Source organism: Zosterops lateralis, assembly GCF_965231275.1.
Source record: "Zosterops lateralis genome assembly, chromosome: 2".
Taxonomy (NCBI): Eukaryota; Metazoa; Chordata; class Aves; order Passeriformes; family Zosteropidae; genus Zosterops; species Zosterops lateralis.
The window spans coordinates 94,632,338-94,659,979 of record NC_139763.1 but is presented as its reverse complement, the minus strand read 5'-3'; the positions used below and the strand labels follow the sequence as shown (position 1 = coordinate 94,659,979).

At 39.9% G+C, this 27,642-nt stretch overlaps 1 protein-coding gene across 16 annotated transcripts in view; it reads right to left on the bottom strand.

Annotated features, from left to right (window-relative positions):
* Positions 1 to 27,642, bottom strand: part of ZBTB20 (zinc finger and BTB domain containing 20) — a 471,839-nt gene that overhangs the window by 95,379 nt on the left and 348,818 nt on the right. For 15 of the 16 annotated variants that reach the window (XR_014592711.1, XM_083884711.1, XM_083884721.1 and 12 more), the window contains one exon: positions 19,959 to 20,014. The gene's annotated coding sequence lies outside the window, so the exon portion shown is untranslated. Of the gene's footprint in view, positions 1 to 19,958; positions 20,015 to 20,488; positions 20,774 to 27,642 lie in introns of those variants that run through there. The other variant, XM_083884714.1, reaches the window with a different exon arrangement.

The window sequence follows — 27,642 nt, the reverse complement described above, 5'->3', positions numbered from 1 at the left end:
TGGAGGTGACAGGTATTGTGCCTCTGCTTCCAGCCTTTCTTATCTAAAGATGCCTTGTTTCAGAAGGCTTTTCCATAGGCACAACAGTGATGAAAAATTGTAATTATTCTCATATTCCTCATTCTAGACAAAACCTTTGTAAGAACAACATCATTGCTTGCAGTCTGGGGAGCTGTACAGTCACAGCATGCCAAAAACATGAGATTGCCACCAAAATAACCCCACTGAGGCCTTTTGTTTTCTCTGTCCAACCATTAGTTTTGTTTCAGGGACAGCTGCAAAAGGGTCTCTATATGCACATACCACTTCATCTCTTAGACTTGGATATAAATAGAGTGGGAAGCCAAAAACCCTTCAGAGGGTGTGGAGTTCTGACTCTTTTCTCCAGCAGATAGAATTGTCCATTACGTTCTTCAGCTGGGTGAAGCCAAGAGGGAAGAAGACACAGACAGGGTTGATTTCCACCTCCACTCTCTCCACAGACAGAGCTGCAGCTTGCACAGTGACTGGAACACGACTGGCTCGGGAAATGAAGAGTAGCACATCACTCATTTTTCCTGCCTGTTTGCTCCTAATTATCTTGCAATACATCTCACTGGTAGTTTTATCATACAGAAAGACAGAAGGTCCTTCTGGTTACAGCACATAATGACTACTTTTAAAATGACTTGCTATTCATTCCTGGGAAAACCTCCATCTCTTCCTCCCTCCCTCAAGCTCACTGCCTCTCCTTCTGGGGTTATTGTTTTGGTTTTGAAGTTTTTTGGGGGAGGTAGGATGGCAATTCTCTGATAATATATCCTGATTAAAGGAAAAGAAGGGCCAGCAGAGGTGGCTTTCCCTTTCTTTTGATGAGACTAGCCACACTGAAAGAAGTGTCAACAATCTCGGTAATTTAATTTTGGCTAAAACACCACCTCTTACAGGCTTGAGCTATGCAAGTCCTGTGTAGCCCTTAGTACAAATCAACAGAACCACTTTTACACTTGTCTTCCAATATTTCTCTCCAACCTCAGAGAAATAGAGAATTGCTAGAGGGCAATGAACTCTCATTTTGCCATTGACATTTCTGCAATCCATCTCCCTCAGTTGGGAGACCCTTTCTCAGATCCGGAACCTCACCAGCATAAGGAAGAATTAGTATAATTAAGAATTAGACACAGGGTCTCTAAAATGGGAATCATAACAATGACTAATGTCACAAGAGTGTATTCAGAATTAATTCATGTAAGTAAAGCACTTAAAAGATAAAAATGTAGGAGCTGCCACATCAGATTAGACCACTGCTCCATCTAGTAGAACATCCCATGTGCAACAAACAGCAGCAATTAATGCAGAGTAGTAGAACTGGGGTCCCCCCCTCTGCGCAGGAACAGGGTACAGTCTAAGAATAGTCAATGTTAGTCCTTGGTAATAGCATTAGTTTTGTTAGTTAGGTGAGATATTTAAACCCCTACAACTCAGTGTCACTAAACAAAGTGGTCTTGCAATGAAAGGAAGGAATCAGGCTCAGCAAGAGTCAGGTACAGTGGCTGCACACCTGCACATTCATTCCTGTGCAGGACAGTTTCTGATCAAGAGTTTCTGCTTATTGGTGAGAGAACCTAGAACTATTCTAAAAATCTCAAGTTTCAGACAGTTATTGAAAAAATTACAATAGGATATAGTACTTCTAATTGTACTTCTAACATTGGTATAGATACAGACACACAAATGCATAGATGAACAAGTTGGTTAAAGAAGTAACCTCATCCTCACTGGCTCTACTGTAAGCAGGGTGAGAGTTGGACCCAGATGACTTAAGGAGGTTCTTTCTAATTTTTATCATTCCAGGATTCTGTGAATCCACAATTTTCCATGGCAGAGCTCTGTCACTGAACATGAAACAAAATGTGGTGAACATATTTTTCTAGGAAAATATTATCAGGGAAGTTTCTTGGATTGAGGATAGAAACTAGCTCAAAATGAAGAGGCTCCCATGCTCCTTCACCCACTGGAGGGGTTCTGGTCCTAGTCTTTTAAAAGCTAGTTTCTTTATTAAAAAGTTTCATAAAGTTTCATTCTCATACTCCAAAATAGTAAGTATTTTAACTGTGGGACATTGTTGTTTTTCTGGCCAGCTCACCTATGTGACTCTGCATTCTGTAAGTACCTCCAGACCTTACATCACTGCCAATGTCTGTTGTGTCAAGGGCAGTGACAATTTTTCTGTGATATTTCACTATCTTAGATGGTTTGACAACTTTATTTTAATTCTCACAGATTTTTCACTTTATGAAACAGCTTTATCTGAAAAGTAAATGGATGGGTCCATCAGACGAGCTTGTCTTAATTTAAGAGTTAGATTTTAAAATTTAGTTTTGCTTTTTTATTAATCATGCAGTGTTTAACAGAAACAATCTATACAATGCAAAACCCTCCTGAAAGACTGAGCCACAATATGTTTCTGTGCACTATTCTATTCTATTCTGTTCTATTCTATTCTATTCTATTCTATGCTGTGCTATGCTATGCTATGCTAAGATATGCTATGCTATATTCTACTTCTGGACAGTGTAATGCAAACCTCAACAAATTAGAAGATAATCTGTGAAAAAAACAAAATCCCTCATAACTGACCGAACCATAAACGAGTCTTACATTGCTGGGACTGGATGAAGTATCATCAGTGCCAGATTATTACATAAGAATATGTTAGTAATGTAGCAGCAGTCTAGTCTTTTAAGATGTGAAAGAGCGTTATCTAACCTCTCTGCAAAGTTCAGGAAGAGGAGCCATATGTCCAAATAATCATTTTCTTGCTGGTGTTTAACATGTCAGTTTTTTCAAGGGGCCTATTTCAAGTTAAAAAAAAAAAAAAAAGGCGTGAAATGCATTTTGTTGTTTTTTTTTTTTTTCCTTTGGCAAAAGCAGCTCATTTTCAAGCTTGCAAGGAAACAAGAAAAACAAAATCAAATGTCAAGTAGATTTGCTCTTTGTTGTAATTAATACGCAAGCATTTGCTTGTAGATGGTCCTGAGCCTGAAAACAAGTGTTGCCAGTTGTGCTTTTAAAAGTAGTTCTCAGGGCTTTAAAGGGCCGAATGTCCAAGGAGTGAAAATCCCAACTCCAACCAGTGGCCTAGCCAGTGTCCATCAGTTGAGGGTCTGACCAAAAGGAAGGACAGCATGAAGGCTGATGGCTGAGGACTGAGGATGGGCCATGTGCTTGCAGCACTGGACCCTACGTGTGACAAGACAATGAAGAAAGGTAGGGCAGACTTCTTCCAAGCAGGAGGAGGGGAATGACTACCTGAAAATCAGGAAATTTCAAAGCCCCACACTGCAGACTATATGCATGCTCAGTTGCTGGTCGAGGAAGCTACGTGAGATTTCTCTTTGAGTCAGAGCAATGTAGTGGATAAAAAGGCCCTGTCTAGCCAGGGGGATTTCCTGAGGCCATCACAGACCAGCTCCACACGCTGTTAAGAGGCTCGTTTTCATGAGAGTTCTTGTTGCATTTGTATCGCTGGCTCCAGGCCCCTAGAGCTTCAAGTGCCACATCACAGTGCTACAAGCCCAGTGCTGAATGCCTGGCACACGACCAGGCATCTTCCCTTCCCTCTCTCTGTTCCCTCAAGTCAGCAGGTGGGGCTCCAGGGCTCCATCTTGTTTTGATTTGTGTGTGGAATTTTTTTCTCAAAGAACAAAAAAAATGAAGACAAATTTTCCCATTGAATATTTGCTATTCTCTTTCCCCCATCTTGTTCTGTGAAGGTGTTTGGAGACAGAGAGAAAAAATACTATTTTTTTTCTTCCTCATCAAAGGGGCTTGCTATTTTTCCTGAAACGGGTTGCTGGAAACACTTCATCACTGAGGGCTACTGGCCTGAGATTTGCTCATCTTCACATCAGGATGAATCAGGAGCAATTCCAGCGAGGTCACCAGAAGTGCCCTGGCAGGCAGCTCCCCTTGCCGGATGTGGGGTCAGCCCTGCCGAGTCAAACTCTTCCACAGGACCAGCCAGGGCCCACGCCTCGTGCCAGGTCACAGAATGGGTGTAAATGGATGCAGGGCAAAGAAAACATAAACCTCTACCAACTCTCCCTGTGAAATAAGCATAAAAGTGCTGGAACTCAAATGCTGGAGGGAGGAATTAGAGGACAAAGGCAGCATCAGCAAGAAACCCTACCAACAAAAGTGTGTGATACTGGCCAGGATAAGAGAGAACCAGGGCAACACATATTATTTTGTTACTTACTTTCCCACACACTGATGTCCAATGTGTAATTCTCTCCTATCATTTAGGTCACTGCTGGATTTAGCCCTATGGGTTTGAACAATTAATTATTTTCAGTGATAGAACTATTCCATTTTCAAAACTGGTTTGAACAGTAGATTAGTTCTAGATTAAATAATTTAACTACAGATCAGTAGTAGGTGTTTGTTCTACATTAAGTTGGCATATTATTGAGCAGATATTACTTTTTAACGTTTCAATACACTTAATAATTTATAATACTACATCATAAGCTGGCTGAATAACCATCACCTTGGAACACTACAGCCAACACCTCAAAATTTAATCTCTTTTCCAAAAAGCCTTGTTCAGTCTTTTGAATGGTCATCTACATGGAGAAAGGAAGGAATGCAACCACAAAGACTAAGAAAAGAAAGCTGCTTAACTCTGTGAGCATAAGCTCTCAGGTTGCTTGACCTTAAACAAATGCTATGCCTTGGTTTCTCCATCTCTACGTGAGAGTGGTACCTAATTAATTGATTGCTATAAGCACTGTGCAGTTATTTATGAGATGCCTTTCAGCAAACAACTTGAGGCAGATATTTCAAATTACTTCTCAGAAAATCTCTTGACATGACTCTTAAGTTCAAAGAACTATGTGCTTAGGTATTCTGTTAAATCCTGATGCATCCCATGCCTCAGTTTCCCCTACAGCTAAGTGCTGAAAATATGACCTCTCCATTTTACAGAAATCCAGGGAAAGCTAAGTCATTAACAATCACTTAGTCACTGTAAATCCTTGGGCAGAAAATCTTAGACAATGCCTTAACATTAGATACTATGGATAACTGAGGCAGAAGAGGCCCAGAACTCACACCAGAAGAAGTTTTGGGGTTCACCATATCAGAACCAAAATGATCTGAAGTCAGTTTTGCAGAGAGCAGCAGCATCTGGGAGCCATGAGGGTGAGTTATGCCTCCACTTTCAGGGGACAGAGAAGGGCTTTAGGCTGCTCCCTCCTATGCCATTTCTCATCCACAGTGAGAAGGGCAGGCTGCTTCTGCTCTGCTGGAAACTGGGGCACCAGACAGATACCTCATTTCCAAAAGAAAATATAAGAATGAGAAGAAGAGGTGGATGGAGAAGGTATGAAATAAGGGCATATTTTCAGTTTTCATCCAAATTTCAGAAGTAGCAAAATTACTTTCCAGAAAAGGAAAATATTGGAGAAACGTAGACTAAATGGGCTGCTCAAATGCCATATTTAAGTTTGACCAATCATATTATTAGGGGCCAGGAATGATCAGTTTGGGTTACAGAAGTGTGCAATGGGCCAGCTGCACCAAATATGGCCTTTACCCTCCTCCAGTGCTTTGGTGGGGACAAACTGAAATCGGGGCATTGAATGTTAAGTTCTGAAAGAGAGCAGAGAAACTTGTCCTCCCTCTCATTATTGCTATGAGGTCTAAAAGTCTGCAGACAGAAGACTCATCCTTGGAGAAGCCACAGTGTACATTATAGAAATAAACTGGAAGCAATGTTAAAGGTTAGCACGTCTTTTTCCCTCCAGTTGCCATTGATATGAATGAAGCCTATTGCACTGGCAAAGGGAATGAAAATTCTCAGATTTGATGACTAACAGGCTACCATATTTCACTAAGAAAAAGGCCTGGTTTTTACTTAAAAGCCCCAAAAGTATACAGAGAAAGTAATTTGCAAGGTCAGAGGGTTGTTTTGACATTTAAGAACTACTAAAACAGAATTTGGCTTTTGAATTTGTAAACCAGAACAACTTCCTGACCTGAGAGACAATCTGCCAGATTTCTCGCTGACCCCAGGCTATTCAGCCTAAACCAGAATTATCAGATATATTGTGTTGTCTAGGTGCACACCTCTGATTTTAAAACTAAATTTTTATTAGCCTTACAAGAACACAGTTTCTGAGACCCTTTACAGCAGTAACACTCAGTCCTTTTCACAGTAACTGAAGAGGCTTTCTTTAGTAACTGCTTTGGTAGAATTTTTTGCTTACTATTGGAGAATTCAATTGCTTAATATACACTAATAAAAAAATAAGGGAAATAGAAACATTTCAGCACACAGAAACCAAAACCCTCCTTTTATTTTACACCAAGCTTTTGATCCTCCCACCAATCCTGTTGCAATACAAACCAATTTCGTTTAACGTTACATCTGACGAGCCAGACTTCTGTGAGATTGCAAAACTCTGCTAAATCCCTGGGCAAACTGTAACTGGGCTGAGGGGAAGGTTCACAAATTCAAAAATAGCACACACATGCAGGTGGACCATGCAAACATAGGTAGCACAACCTTGCTGTACCAGCTCAACAAAACTTTGTGTATATATAGAATCAAAGGGTCATATGTCATATGTTGCTTAAGATGTGCAAGAGGTTGCATTGCTTCTCCTTGCAGCCTCTTTCTCTCACCTGTCCTGCCTGCCTCCCTGGCTCATGTGTGCAAAGTGGGCTGTAAAGTAGTAATTTTATTTTAAATGGAGGGGCTGTACATTCTGCTTTGCTTCTCACGCCAAAACATTTTGCTGTTTCAATTAGGCAAGAGGAATGAAACTTTTAATTGTGTTTCCTCTCTACTTTTTTTTTCAGTGACACTCTCAAAACTTTCAGCCAAAACTGGGAACACCTTAAGGTGCAGTCCTGAAAAGGCAGCTGAGCTGAAGAACAAAATCCTGATGAAGTGAAGTGGGAGCAAAAAAGATGCTGTGAAGTTTCTGCTGCTTCCTAAATGCATCCCATATGCACCCATGTTACTTTAATTATGCCAGTTCTTTTATGGATTATAATGGGAAATACTTTCTAACACTGTTTACTAGATTTGTTTCTCCTACTTCAATCACAGTTGAAATTTAATTGTAATAAATCCTCTGGGTTTTTTTTTTTTTTTTTGCCTTTTTTTTTTTTTTTTTTTTTTTTTTTTTTTGCTTTGTTTTGTTTGTTTGGGCTTTTTAAAGTTTTGTTCATAATAGTTAGCAGGAAAGTAGAGAATTTATCAGCCTGCAACACTGTTACATCCAACTGACCCAGGCACTACAGGATGTAACTTTTTCTCTAGGAAAGGATTTATCTTCAACAGACTATCTAACTCACTGGGTTCTGCCTTTTGGTAGTTCTTCCCCTCCTCTCTCTATGCAGTCATCTCAATGTATCATCCTCTAGCCAACAAATATTTAAAATTCATACAATCTAAAAGATGACTCAGAAAGCAAGAACTGAGGAGAGGAGTTCTGACAAAAAGATCCATGAACCTGGCACTTCCTGGTGCTTAGGATAGTCACATACAAGAGGGAGAGATACGCATAACAACACTGCTCAACATTTGAATTTTTTTAGGTATAAGACTTGCAAAACACTTAAAGACAATAATGGAAAAGTTTTGGATCAGATAATTACTTGTGAAGCTGAGGAAGTGATACTGCTAGGAAAATGAGAAGAGTGTCATTTCCTTCTAATGCCCAGTTAAAGGCTGGCTTAGGCTGTGATTCTGGTTTTGGCAGGAATACAAGGACAGCTTCTTGTGAGAACCACTGCAACACTAGACAGCTCAAAGTGGAAATGATAAAGGGAAAACAAAACTGAGGCCCTGCAAGAGCAAAATGGTCAATATAAAGGGCACAGAGCCAAAACTTTCAAAAAGCTGAGAAAAGACTGATGATACCTGCTTTTGCTGAGGGAATCTGTGGAGTTAGGTGCTCCTACCTGGCTAAATTCAAGTTTTTCCTCATGTAAATTCATAGTTTAGGTGCAGAGATTAAATCTAACCAAATCTATGGCTACTGCAAATATGCCTGCAAAGACTGCAATGTCTCATGATTACCATTTCTCAAGGAGCTCAGATCAACTGTGTTGAGAAAATGAAATTACGTCCCCCTGAAAATATCAATACCAGATTCTTAATCTGAGGTTGCTACTGGAAATCTGCATAATGCACAAGGCAACACTGAATCTTTGCTCCCAGAATTGGTGATTCTGCCAAGTTAAAAAAGTGAAAGCCATAAAAGCCTGTTTAATTGGGAAACTAAGACAATGACACTCTTAACATTGACAAGGAGTGGGCTTGTTAGGTTAAAAAAGCATCTCTACAAAATGTCTGCTAATATCTGAACTTCAAGAGGAATGGTATTCTGGTGAGCTGGGTCATGGTTGACACCGTGAAGATGAAACTGAGGTGCAACAACAGCACATCAAGTGATTTCCCCACCATTGGGAGGGAGTTTTACAGCTGGGAATAAAGAGAACAATTCATGTTCTTGGTCCCGTTAGCAAACCACAAGCTCATGTTGCTCTTACTACAAACAGATTTCCCTTCACCATACTGTACTTTTCTTCTTGCTGACTGCTCAGTGTGACCATCCAAAAACACTCCTATTTGTGTTATTTTTCACACACACCACCCTGAAAAAAAATTCAGTATAAAGTAGAGCAGCTTCCTCCAATATAGTTCAACATCCAAACTAAGCAGCAGTAAAATCGTATTTATTCAGTGACTGAGGTTTCAAACAGTGAAGTGATTGTTAGAGAGTTATAGACTGAACCATGAACTGAAAAAGATCCCAGAAGAGGTTTCTGGTGACAGCTCTCTCACCTTGACAGAACACGGAGAGCAGGAGGAGTGTATGCACGCTTGAAATGGGGGTGATAAATGAATGCAGTCAAGCTCCACGACCACAGTAGCCAGAATTTGGCAGACTTTGCCTTTGGGAACAAAGTGTGGAGACATAAAGAAGGGAGCTGGCTACCTGAGCCCAGCCCACGTGCGTGAGAGAGGCTCTTCACCTACAAGCTGGGTGTGCCTGAAGCAGGAGTCAGAGGGAGAGGGAAGCCAGGAGCTCCCTGATGCCAAGTGCACTCCCATGCTGCCAAGCTGAGCAATCCGAAGGCACGGGTGCTAAATGTGGTCTTCTCTCTCTGTGCAGACTCTGGCAAACCCTCTGCCTTTCTCTATACCTTTGTTTTCCTGTTTGAATATGAGGGATTCCAATGAAATATAAATATTAATATTTGATTAGCGCTCAGCTACAAAGCTTAGTTCCTTAAAGTCTAGTACAGATCTTTGAAATCCTTGAAAAACTATATAAATATGAATCCTTTTATTTTTAGAGCATTACATTAATGATTGTACAGTGGAAGTTGATGAATTAAATAATCTCTGTCTATATTTGCTCATACCTTTGTGAAACTGTTACCTTTTCAGCTGCTATTTCTCATGCCTTGTCTCAATCCAGAAATGTCATTTTTGGTAAAGTTTTGCAAAAACCCATTCAGCTGCTTTTGAGTCATCCAAGTATGTAAAAAACAGTTTCCAGCTGTTAAGTTTTCCATAAGCTTTTTTTTTCTCAAACATGCTTGTATAATTATAACACAGCTTTGTTTTAAAACATCAAACTTGACACGTACATAGTCCTGGAAGAGAAGTAGCAGCACCGACATGTTTGAAACCATTTGTTTTTGGAATAACAAGGTTTTTACCATGTTAAAATATCTTTATTTTCTTAAATATTCTTCCAGACACCAATCTACACTTTCCTAACTGTAGACAGCTAATTGTATAAATGACCAGTAAAAACGAAAAAAAAAGGAAAAAAAGAAAAAAAAAAGAAAAAAAAAAAAGAAGATAAAAAACCAAGATACTATTCTTGCAATCTGTGACTGAGCTGTAGCAAGAAGACTAGGGGAAATTTTAAATTACTGCATATTTGCATTTTGGTATAGAATGGCATCAAGTCATACTGGAGGTCATTCCTCACTTATATTCTGACTACATAGAGATGCACTGACCTGTTACCAAGCAGTGAAGAATCAGCCATTTCACAGAATCACAGGCTGGGTAGGTTTGAAGGGAGCACAATGGATCACCAACCTCCCTGCTCAAGCAGGGTCATCCCAGAGCACATGGCACAGGATTGTGTCTAGACAGGTCTGGAATATCTCCAGTGGTGGAGGCATCACAACCTCTCTGGACAAGCTGCTCCAGTGCTCGGTCACCTGCACAGTAAAGAATTTCTTCCCTGTGTTCAGGTGGAGCTTCCTATGCATCAGTTTCTGCCTGTTGTCTCTTGTCCCACTGCTCAGCACCACCGAGCAGAGCCTGGATCCATTCTCCTGACACTGTCCCTTCAGATACTGACAGACATTGGTGAGATCCCCTCTCAGTTGTCTCTTCTGGAGGCTGAATAGGCCCAGCTCCCTCAGTCTTTCCTAAGAGGGATGCTCCAGTCCCGTAATCATCTTTGTCATTCTCTGCTGGACCAGCTCCAGGAGCTCCATATCTCTCCTGTCCTGAACTGGACACAGCACTGCAGATGTGCCTCACCAGGGCTTGAGCAGAGGGGCAGGATCACCTCCCTCAGTCTGCTGGCAACTCTCTTCTTGGTGCACCCCAGGATCCCATTGGCCTCCTTGGCCACAAGGACACACTGCTGTTCTTATATACCTTTATAAGATTCCTTCAGCCAACTCTTCCCAAGGCTGAACAGGCCCAGCTCCCTCAACCTTTCCACATAAGATGGATGATCCAGCCCACTAAGCATTTTTCAATCCTACTTCATTTAATCTGGAATATTTTGGGTTCTGATGTCTTAGGGAAGTAAGTGTTGGTTTTGAGAATATTAATGATGGCTGAAACTGCAGCTGTAGTCTGAGGGATTATTGGATTACACGGGTTTCACTCTCAGAACTGGTTTTTTATACGACAATATAAAGGCATATGCAGCTTTTGTGCCTTGCATGAGCTACTGGCCTCAGCATGAACTCTTCTGTCAGACTGGAGGAATTTTTTCTAAACAGGAAAAAATAAAGTCCCTGCATGTGTAGGTTTTTAAGTGGATCTCAGCTGTGATGATTTCTATAGACAACAAGAGACTCCACAGTTGTTTCTTATTCAAAGTAAACAGCAGTATCTCCTGCTCCTGCCCTTCCTGGGACATATCCTGCTACCATGCAGGTATGAGTCCACAGAAACCACCACTGTCAGTGACATGACAGTGAATCTGAGAAGACAGCCTGACTCATCTGGTAGCAAAAGATACAACTCTGGCAAATGTGTGTGTGTGCACATGCATACACTCCTCCTTACCTTACACTGTTTGTGCTTCTATCAGTACACCTATAAATCAGTTGTATGTTCACCACTTGGAGAGGTTTCCTGAATGTGTTTCAAACCACATCAAACATACAAGCAATGCTCAACAAGCAAATGCCACTGGAATACAATTACAGGGAAAAAACCTCAAGCAGCTCCTCTCCATTTCCCTGTCTTCTCTCTGTATGGTCTGTCTTGAAAAGCCAAGGTATCAGTAAGAGACCCTGTAAGCAAGGGGCAGAGGCAAGGTTGCTCTGGGAACCTTCACTCCAAATTTCTTGAGTTTAGGGAGGTTAACATCACAGTTGTCACAGCCATTAGTGTACTTTGTTGTGCACACAGAATGTGGGCCAGGCAAGGGTGTTGCTCCTAAAGGAAAAGATATACTATTGGGTAAATAGGTGTCTGTGCACATTCTGGGAGCTCTAAGTTACATCATTCAGTTCCAACCAATGCTACTGGATTTTGAAACCCACCAGTATAACAATGAAGTGGAAAGAGCCATACAAAAAGTCCAAACAACCTCCCAGTTATGTTGTACGCTCTACTATTCTGAGTTTCAGTGCTGAGACAAAGGAAGAGTAAGAGTTTGCCATTTGCTAATTGTTAATAATCAAGAGATCTGCCAGACACACTCTTTGAGGGCTCTGTCTGTCTGGACCAGGTAGATGCTGCAATACACAAAGAGCTTCACACACAGAGAAAGAAAGAGTGTTCATGGACAATGATGCAGCGTTCTTAATTAAGATTTTCATTACTGATACATACATTAAGGTTTTTCTAATGCAAGTGCCCAAGCACTCTAATGTGCAGGTAGATGTCTCTGATTCTATCTCTAGAAACCCTTTTGCACATCATTGCAAACATTCACTAGCTGAGGCGCAAAATCAGCCCACCTGCCCTTTGCTATAATGACAATGAAAAATAAAATATGATGTTTTACGTGACTGCCAGACGAGAACTTAGCTTTTTGCAGTCATCAGATTAAATAGGCTTTTGCAAGGCTATACTACAGTGTATTGAAACTGATTCTGATCTTACTTACACCTGTTTGATGTTGATGTAACATCAGGAGCTTCAATAGCATGAGTGCAGCAAATGTTGAAGGAAAGAATAACGGAAAAGACATGTAGGTAAATGGAAAATGGGATGAAACAAAACATGAGTTTGCCAAAGATAGTTTGTAGCAGACTAACCTGATAACTTCCTTTGATAAGATAACTCATTATCCAGACAAGGGAAACACAGTAAATTTAATTTATCAGTAGAGCATTTGATACACTATCACAAGGGAAATTATGAGTTTGGACCAAGATTTGCAAAAGGACTGTAAGGTGAGCAACTGCTTACCTGAAGGGGAGATTGAGCAGTGGTGAAGAAAGAATTATTGGGCAAGGCAAAGCCTATATTTCCAGAATTGTTTAGTTAAATAAAATAGCTTTTTCTATCTAATAAGATTTGGGTGGAGCAAGTAACATTCCTTTACAAGGCTCCTCAAAGGGAGGGGGGGGAGTGTAGTTTAGAAAAAAGTGGGGGCATGATTAACAGCTATAAACAACAATAAATTTCTCATTAACAATATTTAGTTCTTATTCATCTGTAATGTTCAAGTGTTATTTCTCTGTCTCAGTTCTTTGGGATGTTCAGAGATGCTAAAACTCTCTCAGCAGTTACTTGTACAGTTTAATTAAATATCTAGTTCAGTTTTGTGCTTTTAAAATATTCTTATTCCCAGAACAGGGTGCCCATTCATCTACAAAATCTTGCTGAATGCCTTTGAATGCTGGACCCTGCCTCCCAAGGAAACGCTGTTGGAGTAAGTTGTGGAGGGGAAATCCTTGGTGCTCAGAAGCACTTACAAAAGCATTGCTTCTCCCTGAACACACTACGTGCTTTTCTAGATCCAGTCAGGCTATGGCACTTTGTACATTCCTGCAACAAGAAAAACTGGGCTGCCCACTAGCAGAGTGCCAATGTTGCACTGGCACAAGCCAGGATGGAAGGTGAAGACACTGCCACAGGAAGCCACAGTATCAACATGAGATTAAATTGCAGGCTCCACAAAAAAAGATCTGCCAAACTATTTTCAACAAGTTAAGAAAAAACAGGATTTTTGACAATCTTCCCTAAGGCATGTCTCAGTCTGCAGGTATTTGTATGACTAAAATTGCTACCTTCCCATTAAAGTTCACTGGAAGAGAAACTGCATTTTTGTTTTAGCCTTCTGTGGCAGAATTTAAGTAATTTAATGTCATGACTGGACCATGTTAAGCATGCACAGACATTCACACAAGAAATTTGCCCTAAACCCCAAAACGTAAAAGATTTTTTAAATGCAAAAAATTGAAAAACAGTGTCTGAAAAACTTAATTCTTCAGATCTGGTTATATGCTGATCACACATAGTAGTTCTCCTTCACAACCTTCAGTGCATATTGCAGAGCATCCAGAATGTTACACATTATTTTTGTCTTTTATGTAGATGTGGATTTACTGCAAAAATTGAAAAGTAATTAATCTCTTTACAGACACCCAGGATAAGTGAACATGGACAAATATGAAATTTAAATACACACCTAGATCCAAATGTTGCAACTGATCCTTACTTTGGTGATTGGGTGAAGCACGAATACTTCTAAATTGGATGCTGTTTGAAGTTGGGATTTCAATTTTGTCCTTGAAAATTCAAGCTGTTTGGAGTATGCTTAAGAAGCTAAGACATTAGAAAACATCACTCAGAAAACTGATACAGCTATTCTATTAAACTTAAAACTCAGTACGATGGAATAGGAGAGAACAAGATCTATTCAGATCCAAAATAATTTGCTTTCAGTGGTGTGCAAAAATCTAATATTTTGGGCATGCAAATACATGAAATGAAAATATTAGGTGGGGGGGTGAATTTGTGAGCCATATGCAGTGTGATATTATCCAAAATGATGGAAAGCTTCAGCAGTGAACAAGAACTTCAGAGGAAAGAATCATTATTTCTCCATACACTGTGATCTTTCATGCCTAAGAGTTCCCATTCCCACCAAGAGGCAAAACAGCCTTCATGAAGCACAGCCTGCAGACTACACTCACATGTGTTCTGACATGTGCACCTGTGTAATGGCACACAAACGAGCTACATGGCAGATGATTTGCTTCTTTTAAGTGGGAGTGGCAGAGAGGAAAAGGAGATGGAGGGAATCCTCTTACAAGCTCATTTTCCATAGTGGTTCTCACACATAGAACACTCACTATGAACATGGGCACGTGGGCAGGCATTTGGACCTCCCTGGGTATTCATATCTTGGTGCCAGCTTCAACAGACAAATCTATGATGTCTTGATCAAAAGGTGACTTTCAGGAAACCTGCTATTTCTGGATGTTGTGTTCTACAACAATCACTCCTCCAGCACAACTTGCTCTTGGTATCATTTTACCCTCTATGTGGTGTACACATTTGACAGAAGCAGATACACAACATGATGCTAAAGCAGGGTGCATCAAAGAGGATTTCTGCACTAGGAGAAGGACTCACAATAAAGCTCAGAAAAGAAAAAGACATTTGGTGATACAGCTGTAGAATAGCAATGTACTTGCCAAAGCTGGATGATAATTTACCATAACTACAAAGGGAATATTCTGAAAAACTCTGCCACACTCTGTAGTTGTTACCATTTTGCACAGTGATTTCAACCTAACAAACTGGTCTGTCTTAATATTTTGATGGTTGGCATTCAAACTGCTGTAGGAAATGCTGCTACTGCTTTGGAAGGCTGGTCTTTTCCATCTAAATATATTATTTTATGCCAGTGTGGTATAAAAGTGCATTGAACACCTCCATTTTCTCTCTGTCTCATTCTTTTTTCTAGTTAAACCTAAAAAATTATGTTCCTACAACTGTCTAGTTAAAGTCCATTTTTTTTGTTGTTGTACTCTGTAATATTTAAAAAAAAGCTAACATTCAATACATTATATTACATTAAGTAAATGAAAAATAACTCAGAACAAAGAGATTGCTAGAATACATAATGGCAGAAAGGTGTGACATTTTCAGCTGTCATGCTGGCCAATCTTGAGTTCAATCTCATCCAGTACCAGTGGATGTATTGAAGGTATTGCAATTAGAAGGCAGGTTGTACACATGCCTCTATTGTAATCCACACATCAACTTCACAGCTATGTGCAGCCTTTTATTGCTTGCTAAACAATTTGAATGTCAACACTTAAACTAATGCTTGAATGGAAAACTGGGAGCAAATTTTGCCCCTTTTTGTAAATCTGGCTATGTCTTGAGTTTTCTGGATATTTGGTCTATTTTTATGACAGATGTTTTAAAACAAACCTGTGAACTTTGACAGATTTGTTTTAAATAATGAGGTTTTTTTCCATGCACATCTATTGCTTAAGTTTATTTGATGGCTACATCTTCAGATAAAGAATAAAGCTCAAAAGTGTTGCACTGCTCAAGAACACTCATCCCAAGGTGTACTCCCAGTTCTATGGTTTCATTTCTATAAATACAGCAGAGTAGAATTTCAGCTCTGCTGCCATTTTGAGGCTCTTTCACCATTTCTCTCATTTGCCTCTGCCCATGTTGTTTTCTTTTTTTGGAACATTCCCTTCCTTCAGGAGACACATAATAGCTGGGGAAAAAAATATTCCTTTCCTGTCTCAGATTGCTGTTTCGGTGACCATTCCCTTCCTAAACCTCCTTATTTGCAGAAGCAGATCAACTGATTCTTCTGGATAATTTGCATGTCTATTTATTACATTAATTATGATAATTTTTGAAAAATGCTAACTCTTGAAAGCTGTTGTAAACATAAGGTTTATTACATGTAGACTTTTTTGGCATTTTGCAAATGTTCATTTCTGAATCATGAATAAGCTTGACCTGGAGGTTATTATCCTCTTCTCAAGTAAAGGAGAGCTTAAGAAACCTCAGAAGAGAAAAGATGCCTCCTTCCTGTTCCTGATGTAGTGATCACTGTTGTTCCTCATCTGCAAAACAACACTAAGCACAGAACCAGATAAAGGGATTCAGAGGGGGCTAATTCTTGCTATTTCATGATAATGGTTCAGAGTGGTAACAGATGACAGTTTGGTGGTGAACAAGTACCAAAGCAGGGACATATACATAGATATCAAAGACTATTTGAGCATCATCACGTCTGATAAAGTCAATAAGGATTCTCAGAAAGTGGCTGCTGGCAGGCTGGAATACTGCTGGGTGTCTTTTGACATACAAATCACTGACCATATGATGGATGGTTCTCATAACTATGATGAGATCAGTAAGGTGCCTCTCAGCTTCCCTTAGGTCATCATTACTTGACCAAATACGTCTTCATGAAGCTGGGGAATAAATGACACCTTTTTGCACTTTTCCCCTTCTTTTCTTTTTTCCTTTTCTAAACTAGGATGTCAAGTAACGAGAATTAGAATCCGTTCTCAGTCTGATAGGAATGATGCTGGAGCTCAGTACAACCTGGTTACATGAGAAATCTATTTAAACAAGATGGACAGTTATCCATGGAATTAGGCTAACATGTCCTGCAACTTCCTCGTAGCTGGATGACTTTGGTGCATTTCTGATTTGCACTTACCAACACTAACAGCAGACAACTTTTCAATAGTGTATGGATTCCATCTGAACAAGTAATGCTCTGGAAGTTAAAAAAGTGTCCTGCTGTAACTATTTATCCTAGTGTAGCTCTCTCTCTTCCTGTAAAGCACCTTACTAATGTTGATACTGCTACAGGCTGGTTGGAAGACTTCTTCCATGAAGAGAACTATTTTGACAAAGAATACACCTGTGTCTCTCAAAGTCCTGAGGACATTCAAGGGGAGCAGAGATTAACTGTATTCCACTTTAATGGGAATTTAGTTTGGAGGAGAGATCTATGAAATCCTTTCACCTCCAAAACCCTGATGCCATATAATTAAGCAGATGTGTGTGCAACATCTGGGAGAAGGATGAAGCCTGAATCATCAGCAAGTTGTGGGAAGGGATATGAAAAGAGAGACCAGTGCTGGACACTGAACAAATTGCTTATCTAGATCAGAAACATGCTTGTCAGGTACCATTAACAGCTTCTAATGTAAAAATGTCCCATTTACACTTTTTCTGTTGCCAAAAAGAACCCAGACTAGCAATGGCCTGAAGGACCTGCCTTCCAGAGAGAAAGGGGAGAGCCAGTACAGAAAAAGACATGTCTGAAATATAGTAGGGCTCCTATGGAGCTTGCTATTTAGGGATGGAGGAGCACCAAGAAGCCCTTCTTGGCTGTGGAATAAGCCCGACTTAAAAAAGCAAGAGAGCACATGATCCTAATCCTACAAGTCAAGAAACAAAGGCAGACAGACAGAAAACAACAAATGCTTGGTCACACAGCAAAACACTGTTGAAGAGGGATTTCAGCTTCAGGTTTCCACATGCCTAGCTACCGTGAAGCCAGCTTGCTGCTTCCACCTAACTGCCTTGCCCTGCAGAGGTAGGACAATGTTAAACTGGTCCCTTTGTGCAAATGTTTAAGGCACATGGTGTCTGCCACAGACAAAAATGGTTTTGCCACTGCTGTAGGAAGCATTAACACAGGTGGTGTTAACGCTTCCCATCCCTGAGTATCATTAATGCTTTTTATTGATATTATGAAGTTCTGCAACAAAAGTAATAGGATTTGTCAGGGGCCATTATAAACTGCCCCTGCTGGATAAATACATAATACATGATGGCAAAGGTCCAATGGGCCTTTAATCAATTGCCTTTCTGAGTCAAATAAATGTCACATTAGACATAAGCCATGTTGCAGTCTGTGGGCGCCTCTGCTCCCCTCATCTCGCAGGGCTGACACTGCCACGGGCAGCTATGGACACGCATAGGCTCCTACTTATTTGTAGCAAATATATCAGAGCAAAACTGGAGCAGCATGCTGTAAATTACAGATTTGGGACACCTTATAATGAAAGGCAAAGGAGAAGGGAAAGAAATATGGGGACACCATAGGCATGATAGGTCAACTCAAATATGTCTCCTTGGGAGCTGGCGTTGTCACACCACCTCCTGCAGCCACTGCAGCAAATCTCACCTTCCTGCCCACAGGGTGGGGGAGAAGGCACAGTGCCATTTCCTTCTGCATTGCAAAAGTAGTGGGTCAACTTTAAATGTTAAAGCCACATATTTTAGGTCTAGTATCAGGAAAAGAAAGTTCTTTTGTGGTTTCAGCAAGCACCTTGAAAAAATTATGAACGTCCATTTGCATTTTCACATCCCTTTAAAGAAATTCTGGCAATCAAAACATAACTTGAACATAAATTTACAGATTTTCAGGTTTAATTCCTCTCCCAAATATGAATGAGCTATTTTTCTTACTGTGCTTTCATTTTTACTTTTTTTTTGTTACTGTGCTGAATTCCAGGCAGCACTTTAACAGTTATCTACTTTTCTCTCTGAACAGGTAGGAGACATAAATTTAAATTGCAAAGTGGAGATCTGAAGTAACACAAAGTCCAGGTATATTTGGACGTGGAGTTCTAAACCTAAATTTAAAAGCCCTCATTATTTTTTGCATTCACTAAATAGCTTCAGCTTGGACATCCCAGAACAGTGGCTGAAAATACTGGTGGACATTTGGAAAACTTTGGTCTGTCTTTACTTAACTATAGTAAATATTATGAAGTGGTAGTGCTATATTTCCCTTTATATTTCAACAAGAAGAGTCATTGTTTCAAAAGCACTACATTTCGCTGCCAATATGTATGAAGGAATCCCAGAAAAATGTGAGTTTTTGTTCCAAATGCGCAAAACCATCATGTGTCAGAACCTGACAAAATTAAAACTCAAATGATAACAAACAAACACTCCCAAAGGCTACGTCCCTTATTTCCCCCAAAAAGGAAAAAAACTCACAAAAACTTAAACCATGAAAAAATTAATTTTTCCTGTTCTGGGTTTTGAAAACACAATTATCTGGATAAACATAGTATTTTCTTCAGTTAAAAAGGTCAGCGAATCACCAACCTACATAGCAGCAGCCAAACTCTAGTGAATGTGGCTGGGTGAGAAAAGAACCCTGCAGAACACCTTCCAAAGAAATCACTGACAGATTTTTAATCCTGATACTCCTGGATGTCAATAAGAATACAGCACATTTAGTCTATTCAGATAAGAAGAGCAGATCAGAGAGCAGCCAGGGCTGGGTAAAGAAGGGCCCCACACCACAGGATCAGACTTCATTATGGACAGCTTGCAATGCTAGTTGACTGTTTTCTATATTTGTTTTGCACTTGCACAGCATGGAATACTTTATATTTCATTCTGAACTAGAACACAACAGCATAATGTCCATCAGAACATGTATATCCCCACATATAAACAGAAATCTTCCATATTGTCATCCAGAAATGCACATACAAATTCCAGAGCAATCAATCACACAATGTCACTGAACTAAAATCTGAGTCTCATAAGGTGACACTGTATTAAAGTCTTGAACTGCATTAGAATAAAAATTCAGTATTGAGTGCTGTGGCCATGGGAAGTAACAGAGACCCTGGGCTGACTTTGATGGAACTTGAAAAAAAGGCACAACTTGTGTCAATGAAAAATATAAAATGTTATAAATACTTACACAAGAGACAAGGAAAGCTTCCTTCAGAGAAAGGCCACAAACTGATTGTGAGTGATCTGAGAAGAGAGGAAGAAAAAATAAAATCAAATTGTTAATAAACACAATGGTACCAATGTAACAATATAAAACAGGGATCAAGGAGACTAACAGATAGTGGCAATTCCCACAGGAAAGGAAAAAAAATGTTTTAAATTCACAAACAACATAGATCTTGAAAGTTCTGAAACTATCTGACCCCAGAACTATGTAGCTGAGAAAACTGGTAGTGGCTGAGGAGCTTTTCAGTCCTGGGATAATTCCAGGCCAGCAGAGACTAAATATCCTCTGGTGGCTGTTCAACAGCCTCCGTGAAATAGGCTTGTAGCTCCTATGGACAAATGCTCTTATCACAAAAACACTGCCAGATTTGAACGGCATCCTTCTTAGCAGTCATGCCAGATGATACAGGACTCTGAAACAGAACTCGCCTTCTTCATCCTGACCTTCACAGAAGAGGGGTTAGGCTTATTATTAGGGCTGAGAATGCTTACATTACAGCTGATAGCTGCACAGAAAAATTGTGTTGTCTTAGTTCCTTCTGTCAACACAGTATCTTTTGGACTTGATTGATTTGTTACCCTGAGACCCCTAAGAAAAAAAAAACAACTACATGAAAGTGGAATGGCTAAAGGTTTGCAAACTTCTGGTAGACTACAGGTCTATTTTGGACTGTCTAAGCTTTATTGCCAACATATTTATTTCCATATTTATTTCCAAAACATAATAACCTGGGATGAAGCAATAAACAAAATTAATCAAAGCCTGATGCTCTGAATTGTAACAAGAAGACACACTCCTGTTGGACACAGAAAACAAAGGCAGATGCTCCCCAAATGTTCAAAGCTACAAATCAGTCCTGTCTCCCCTTCTCTTTGCCAAGCTGAAAAAAAAATGGGTAGTCAGGCCAGACAGTGCTCTCCAGAAGATTGTTATCAGGGGACCAGGAGCACAGTGGAAAACGACCACGGGACCCATGTGCTGTACTCCAGGACTTCAGACATGGCCCTCAACTTCTTCTTCCCGTCTAGTTACAGGGAGAGATTAGCCCTGTCAATCCTCAAAGCAATTAAAACGCTCAGAGGAATAGAAACCTGCGTTAAGAGAGTGAAGGGAAAGAGAGGAGGTGCCACAGGAGTGTGAGGGAGAGGGAAGGCAGGCAGAAAATCTGTTCAGAGTTGTAGCAACTATTTGTGGGAATTATGGTCCTGGTAGAGGAGAGCGTGAGAGAAAGCATGTGTACAAATCCAGTGCTTGGTTTGCAAGGGAGGTGGAGTAAATACAGCAAAGAGCAGAGACAATCCTAAAAACTGCAGGGCAGGAAACAAGATACTTATAGCATCTTTTGGACAGATCACCCAGAGAGGCCCTTTTAAGAGCAAATTTCTCTTTAAAGGAGCTGACTGGTCCCACGTGTAAGGAAGATTTGCATGAGACACAAAACAGGATGGATTCTGCCCAGACTGAAAATCTGAAATGACATAAAATGAAAGGAAGGGCAAGATCAAGCTTGCGGAGAGAAGGTCACTATCTTGCTTTCAAGAATCCATTATTCTAATGAACTGTAACGGGGAAGTTCTCCTGGTGGAGAAAAATCTCATTTCCTAAGCACGTACTCCTTATTTTCCTGTTACATTTCTTCTAAAGACTTAACCATGGACTTCATGATAGTGAAGCACTGTTAGGGGCTGGTTGTTGGGTAGTATTTCTTTCAGAGTTTTGGGCATATGGGACAGTGAGCTGCAAACCAGAGAAGAACCTGAGACAAGAGGTCTGAGCCAAAGAATGCGCCTTGGAGTCCCAGAGGTAAAAAAAAAAAAAAAAAAAAAAAAAAAAAAAAAAAAAAAAAAAGGAAAAAAAAGTGTGAGGAATCCAGTATGGGAAAAAAACACACAGAATGGAAAATTTTAGGCTGAGGTTAGAGTTTGGCTCTGCTATAAGCAACATAAAACAAGGTCTCTTAAGGGAAAGCATCGAGCAAATTTGACAACATGGATGCCAAAGAATTCTACAAATTATGGCCTGAGATTCTGGAGGTGCTGAGTAATGACTTACATTAACATTACCAACAAATTTGCTCTAAGAAGTGAACAAGATAGTCCTGCCTTATTAAAACTGTAGGGTAATTATAGACAGGCACAACATACTAGAAGCTGCAAACTAGAATCCGGCAAAATCACCAGAATTGAAACACCCTACTTTTTAAAATTATTGCAATTGGTCTGGACACTTGATTACCAGTTTTGTTCAAAAGAAAATATATGAAAACAAAACTTTCCCTGTAAAGTACTGGAAAAACAAGATGTGTCTGAGGAAGCTATGATTCATTCCAGGTTAGATAACTGCAGAACACGTATGCGGGAGAGAAATGGGCCAAATCCTGTTCTCACTGCCCTGTGCAATCATGCTGACTTAATTGAAACCATGAGCAGAACCTGAACCATTAAAATGCTGGGGTGAAACTTCTTATCATATGGCACTGTTGGTCACTAGAGACATTTAACCTAATTACATTAGATTAACACAGTAGATTTCTTCAAGACATATTATTATATAACAACATAAGAAAATGAAATTGAAGAAAGCTGACCATTTTCTCCATGTCTCTGTGTTAAAAACAGAAAAGTTACCTGTCTCTATTTATGTTGCTTGTTTTCAATCCACTATGGCTCTCTTTGGTGGAATGGACAAATGGAATTCACTGATCTTTTTTTAAAATATTGAATTCCAAGTGTTAATTAATCATTATTACTTGGAAGATGTTTTGGCCATTGAACAGAATAGCCAAGAGCTAATCTTAAACCTGTCCTTGCTTCATTGTGGTTAGACTCTTCTTTTCTCTTTCTTTGCTACATGAGTAAATTCCATTTAAATCACAGAGACTAAGAGACAAGCAAGGTCTTCATGTTAAGGCTATTTAGAAATCTAGTCTCCCTGGGTTTAATGATAAGGTTCCTAAACACTGCAGAATTTCTATTTATGGGAAGTTAAGATGGTGAAAACTGGTATGAGTTACATTATATAAGCAGATAATAGATTTATGAGGCTAACTACAATTTTCAAAAGTGAGTGAGGCATTCAAGTTGAAGCCTATTGGAAGTCAGTAAAATTTTGGCTGTAAGCCGTGATGAAATATATTACCTTTGTTAGCTTAAACATTGCTTCCTTTCAACAACACTAAAATCTTAGGTGCCAAAGTCATTTCTGCAATTGGCATTCAGTTGCTTCTTACACTTTATTTGCTAAGTGGCTTGAGGTAACCTGCTTCAAATGCCTTCTTAGCAGTAAATTGGGACAGCGATTCTGCTCCATTTTTGCAAAGTGATTTAGGATCTCTCTGATGTAATGCACTACACCAAGGTGAGCAATGTTAGTCCTTTAGCCTCAGACTGGGAAGAAGCAGGCTTGAAGGACTGACAACACATTTAGATAATCTTAAAATGACTGTTCTTGCCTCAAAGCATTTTCACCCTTTACTGATATGGAACCAGTGATGGACACAGCTTTATCGTGTGTAATACACTCAGTGAATTGGATCTAAGATCCAGAGTTTTGCCTCTCCTCCCCTTCTGGGTCCACTACATCCACTCAGTATGAAAACTAAAATTTAATCCCAGTGGAAGATAAAGAAAATAATTTACTAGAGAATTCCTCAGTTCAGAGGGGACCAAATGGAGCCAGTGCCATGCTGGAGGGAAAGAGCAGACTGGGCTGAAACTCAGTGGAACCCTTTAAATTATCTGAGGGGGCAAACAGGCTACACTACATCTCTGACACAGCAGAGACAGATTACAGCAAATTAAATTGAGGATTTTAGTGGATATAATTGTTGTTTTTATATATTAATGAATAACAATAGTACGTGATTCTAAACTGAATACCAGGTTTGACATTTAATCTGAGTGCTTATACCATCCATAAATGTTCATAAACGTCACATGACCCCTACCCTTTGATTGAATTACAATCTAGTATGCAATTTAGGAAACATGGATTAATCTACATAGATTTATATTTCTGCAGGTTACACAGTTATTTGTTGATTTATACCCTTCCCCCCTAAGTGTCCTTTCCATAGAGAATCCAGGAACATACATGCAAATATTTAATAGGAGAGCAGCTCAAAATCCAGTGACTTCCATAGCAGCAGATGGAAACTTGCTTCAGTGAAATCTATACTAATTATCATCTGCTTTTTGAAGTCACCTCTGCTAATGGCCAGCAAAATCTTAGTCCCTGTGATATCTTCTATTACCTTCACATTACTTGTTACTACAGCCAGCAATCACCTAACATGTTTCTTGGCAATGCTGTGCAATTAAATCGCCTTTCAATCAGCTTGCCGAGGAATCCAGAGATGGAAACTGCTTTAATATTAGGAGTTAATTACAAGAATGCAGAGGAAGGCAGTCAAATGTTATGTTAGCATACCAGAAATATGACAACACCTTAGCCACAGATGTCACACGCGAGGTAAGGGGCCACATCAGGAAAAGCAATGTGGCAACACAGAGAGGAAAATGACCTTCAAGTTATCCTTTTTTTTTTTTTCTCTCCCTGTGGTCATGCTACTTGAAGTGACCACCTCCTTTAGCAGTCAAAATATCTGGAGTTTCAGTGACCTGTATTAACAGGCTTCACTGCATAATGGTGTCTGCTTGGGGAGTGATAATGACACCTGCTCAAGCAGTGTGTCACAGCACACTCATGGTCCAAAAGGCACATCAGAGAAAACGCTGCTCAGCAGATCTTGACCCATGCACGGGCCCAATCCTTTTGAAATCAAGCAAGCTTTACAAAGGGCTAACAGGGCAAAATGCTTTTCTTCCTCTGCATCTTCACCTCTGTGTGCCTATCAGAAGAGGAAGCTCCACAGCCCAGCCCTTGTCCTCATGGACTTCTTCATTTGCACAAGACTGAGGAGAAGGGCTGGCTACTCTGTTCAATAAGACAGGAAATGAACACCACTCAGTTGAGCTAGTGCTTGGAAAGGGATGAGCTGAGGAGATGGTTTTACATCTGACAGCTTATTGCAGGGAGGGAGAAAGCTCATATGGGAGAGGATGCTGCAAATACAGCTTGAGAGCCAGTTATACAGCCATGTATAAACCCTTAGTCTGCAATACTGGAGAATCAAAATAAAATAGTCTTTAGGAAAAGACAAGAACCTTTTCTATGTACATGGGAATTAGCACATCTGTATGCATTTCCACATGTATGTGTATTTTTGTTATGTATCATAAAAGAATTTGAAAAAAATCTACTCAACTAGAGCTGCACATGCTCTTTTTAATGAAATAAACAGCCAAACTGTGGTTCTGTAAAGAATGCAGTGATGACTTGCCAACAATTTTGAATCAAAAATTATTGATAATATTTCCATCAGTCATTTTCCAAAGACAGATTTTGTTTAGAAGCTATAGTCCACCAAAGATAATAGAAAACGTAACTGACTGCTTCAACTCTCAAATTTGATGACAGAATGCCTTGCCATCTACCTTAACACATATTGTAAAGGAATTATGACACAGCTCAAGCTTACATTTGCTTTCACTAGTGTATTTAATGTTAATAGTGTATTTAATAGCATTGTTAAATTTGGGCTGTTAAGTGTAGTAAAAGGAGTATTTTAAATTTTCTTTTGTAATTAAGAATGGTTAAAACTCTAGCCTTGTCTTTTTCACATTGAAAAATATGTACTGGGAAATGTAGACTTTAAATGAGCATTACACATGCACACACACAAAAATGCTTTAATAAACCAGAAAACTTCATGGACAACTAGAAAACACAAAAGACAAATCTTGATGGAATAGATTTTTCAGTACACTCTACTTGCCAGGAAGGCTGGATAATATGTTTTGATAAGACAAAGAAATTAATCCAATCGAAATTCGGACTTTCATGTATATGTAAGCTCATTCAAAAAGACATCAAGCTGACTCATTCCACAGGTAACTCAGCCCAAAGTAAGTACTAACAGCTGTTCTCAGTGAAAACAATGAGACAGATGAAATAAGATCAGTAATCTCTTGCATCTGCAAACTGAACTCTAATTAACATCCATTGGAGGTCTCTTGCTCCCTGAGAAGAACTTCAGTCAAGAAAAGTCTCTCTATATAAAGCACCTCAGAGGAAAACATCTTTAAAGGAAGAGCAGGAGAGTTCTCTGGAAGCAACAGCACATTACAGCTTCAGCAGCCATTGCTTTAAGGGGCTCAGGGTGAGGGCAAAGCTCACAAAAAGTGAGGAAGAAGAAAGGTTAAATACATTCTTGTTTTATAATGTAAATGTAGCATTTTGAGCATGCATCCTGACTTAAAAGATGGCCTGGAACAGTACTACTTTTATCTTTCTGTAACTCTAACCACTGACTACATCTTTGAGGGATTTGTTACAATAAGTGAAACCAGGGCATTTCATTGGTAGGTGCTCAGCCCACTGGCATAAGGAGGCTGCCCAGCACCACCTCCCAGAGCCACAGCACTGCCCTGTTCCTGCTGCCCACCACCACCCTGGACAATGGGTCACGGCTAGGGGACTAATTCTGGGAACAGAATACCTGGGAAGGGGTGGCCACTGCCAAAATAACTCCCAGTGCCCACTTCTGACTGCCCAAGGGGGCTGTGCTGCAGGCCAGCTTCACTGCTCTGGTAGCAGCTGCTGCCTGCTCCTGTCTGCAATCCTTCCCAGGCCCCTGATCCCCTTCTCTCTCACTGTGTGGCTGTGTGTACTCCCATCATGAGACTGTAAAGGAGCAAAGATGGCGCTGGAAAAATAATGGTTGCATTGAGACTGAGTTGTTCTCACCCAGTATAGATCCTGCTCCCTGTTCACTCTTGCAAAAGAGAGAAAGAAGAAGTCAGTGTTTGACCAGCTGAGTTCTCTTTATGATCCAGAAGCAATCTGGGGATTTCCATTTTACAAAATATTTCATTTTGGTTTCTCTTGGCACTTAGAACTCAGCTTTAAAACCTTAAACAGAAGAAAACATATCTACCTAACTATACAAGGATAGGTTCTGGCTGCCTTTGAGGATCAGACCTTCAAAATGATGTCTTGGCCCTGATCATACCTATAGGTGAATTTTCTGTTCTGAGGGAGTGTGGTTGAAGTGGCAGTTCAGAAGCTGGATCTGCTGTGTTACACAGTAGCCACATCAACCCATGCTCTCCTTATTGCAATGTGGATAAGCAATGAAGCACATTTGCTTCCCTGCTTGGAGATTTGCAGTCCTAGCGCACGGTCCCTGTTCCCTACACCCTCTCAAGTACCTGTCCTGAATTCTGTTCTTCCAAAACTGGACTGCACAGCATGAGAAAATACACTGAAATAATACTAAATTATTTAGGCAGATGACACTTGAGTGACCAAAATGTTCAACTGGGAAAGTAAGGTACTAGGAACTAAATTAATCTTTATTAATAATTGCAATTAGTGAAGTTATTATTAATAAGGAGATAATTGCTATAAAATCTAGTGATACATACAAATAGACTACTAATGTGAGGAAGTGACCCTGAAAGATGAGTTTAAGTTACTGATTGGGAGTTTTCTATTGCTAATTATTATTTCCTTTCTGGGTATTAATGTTTCTCCATCATGAACTGATAAATCCAGTGGTGTTGTGATCACTTCTCTAAATGGA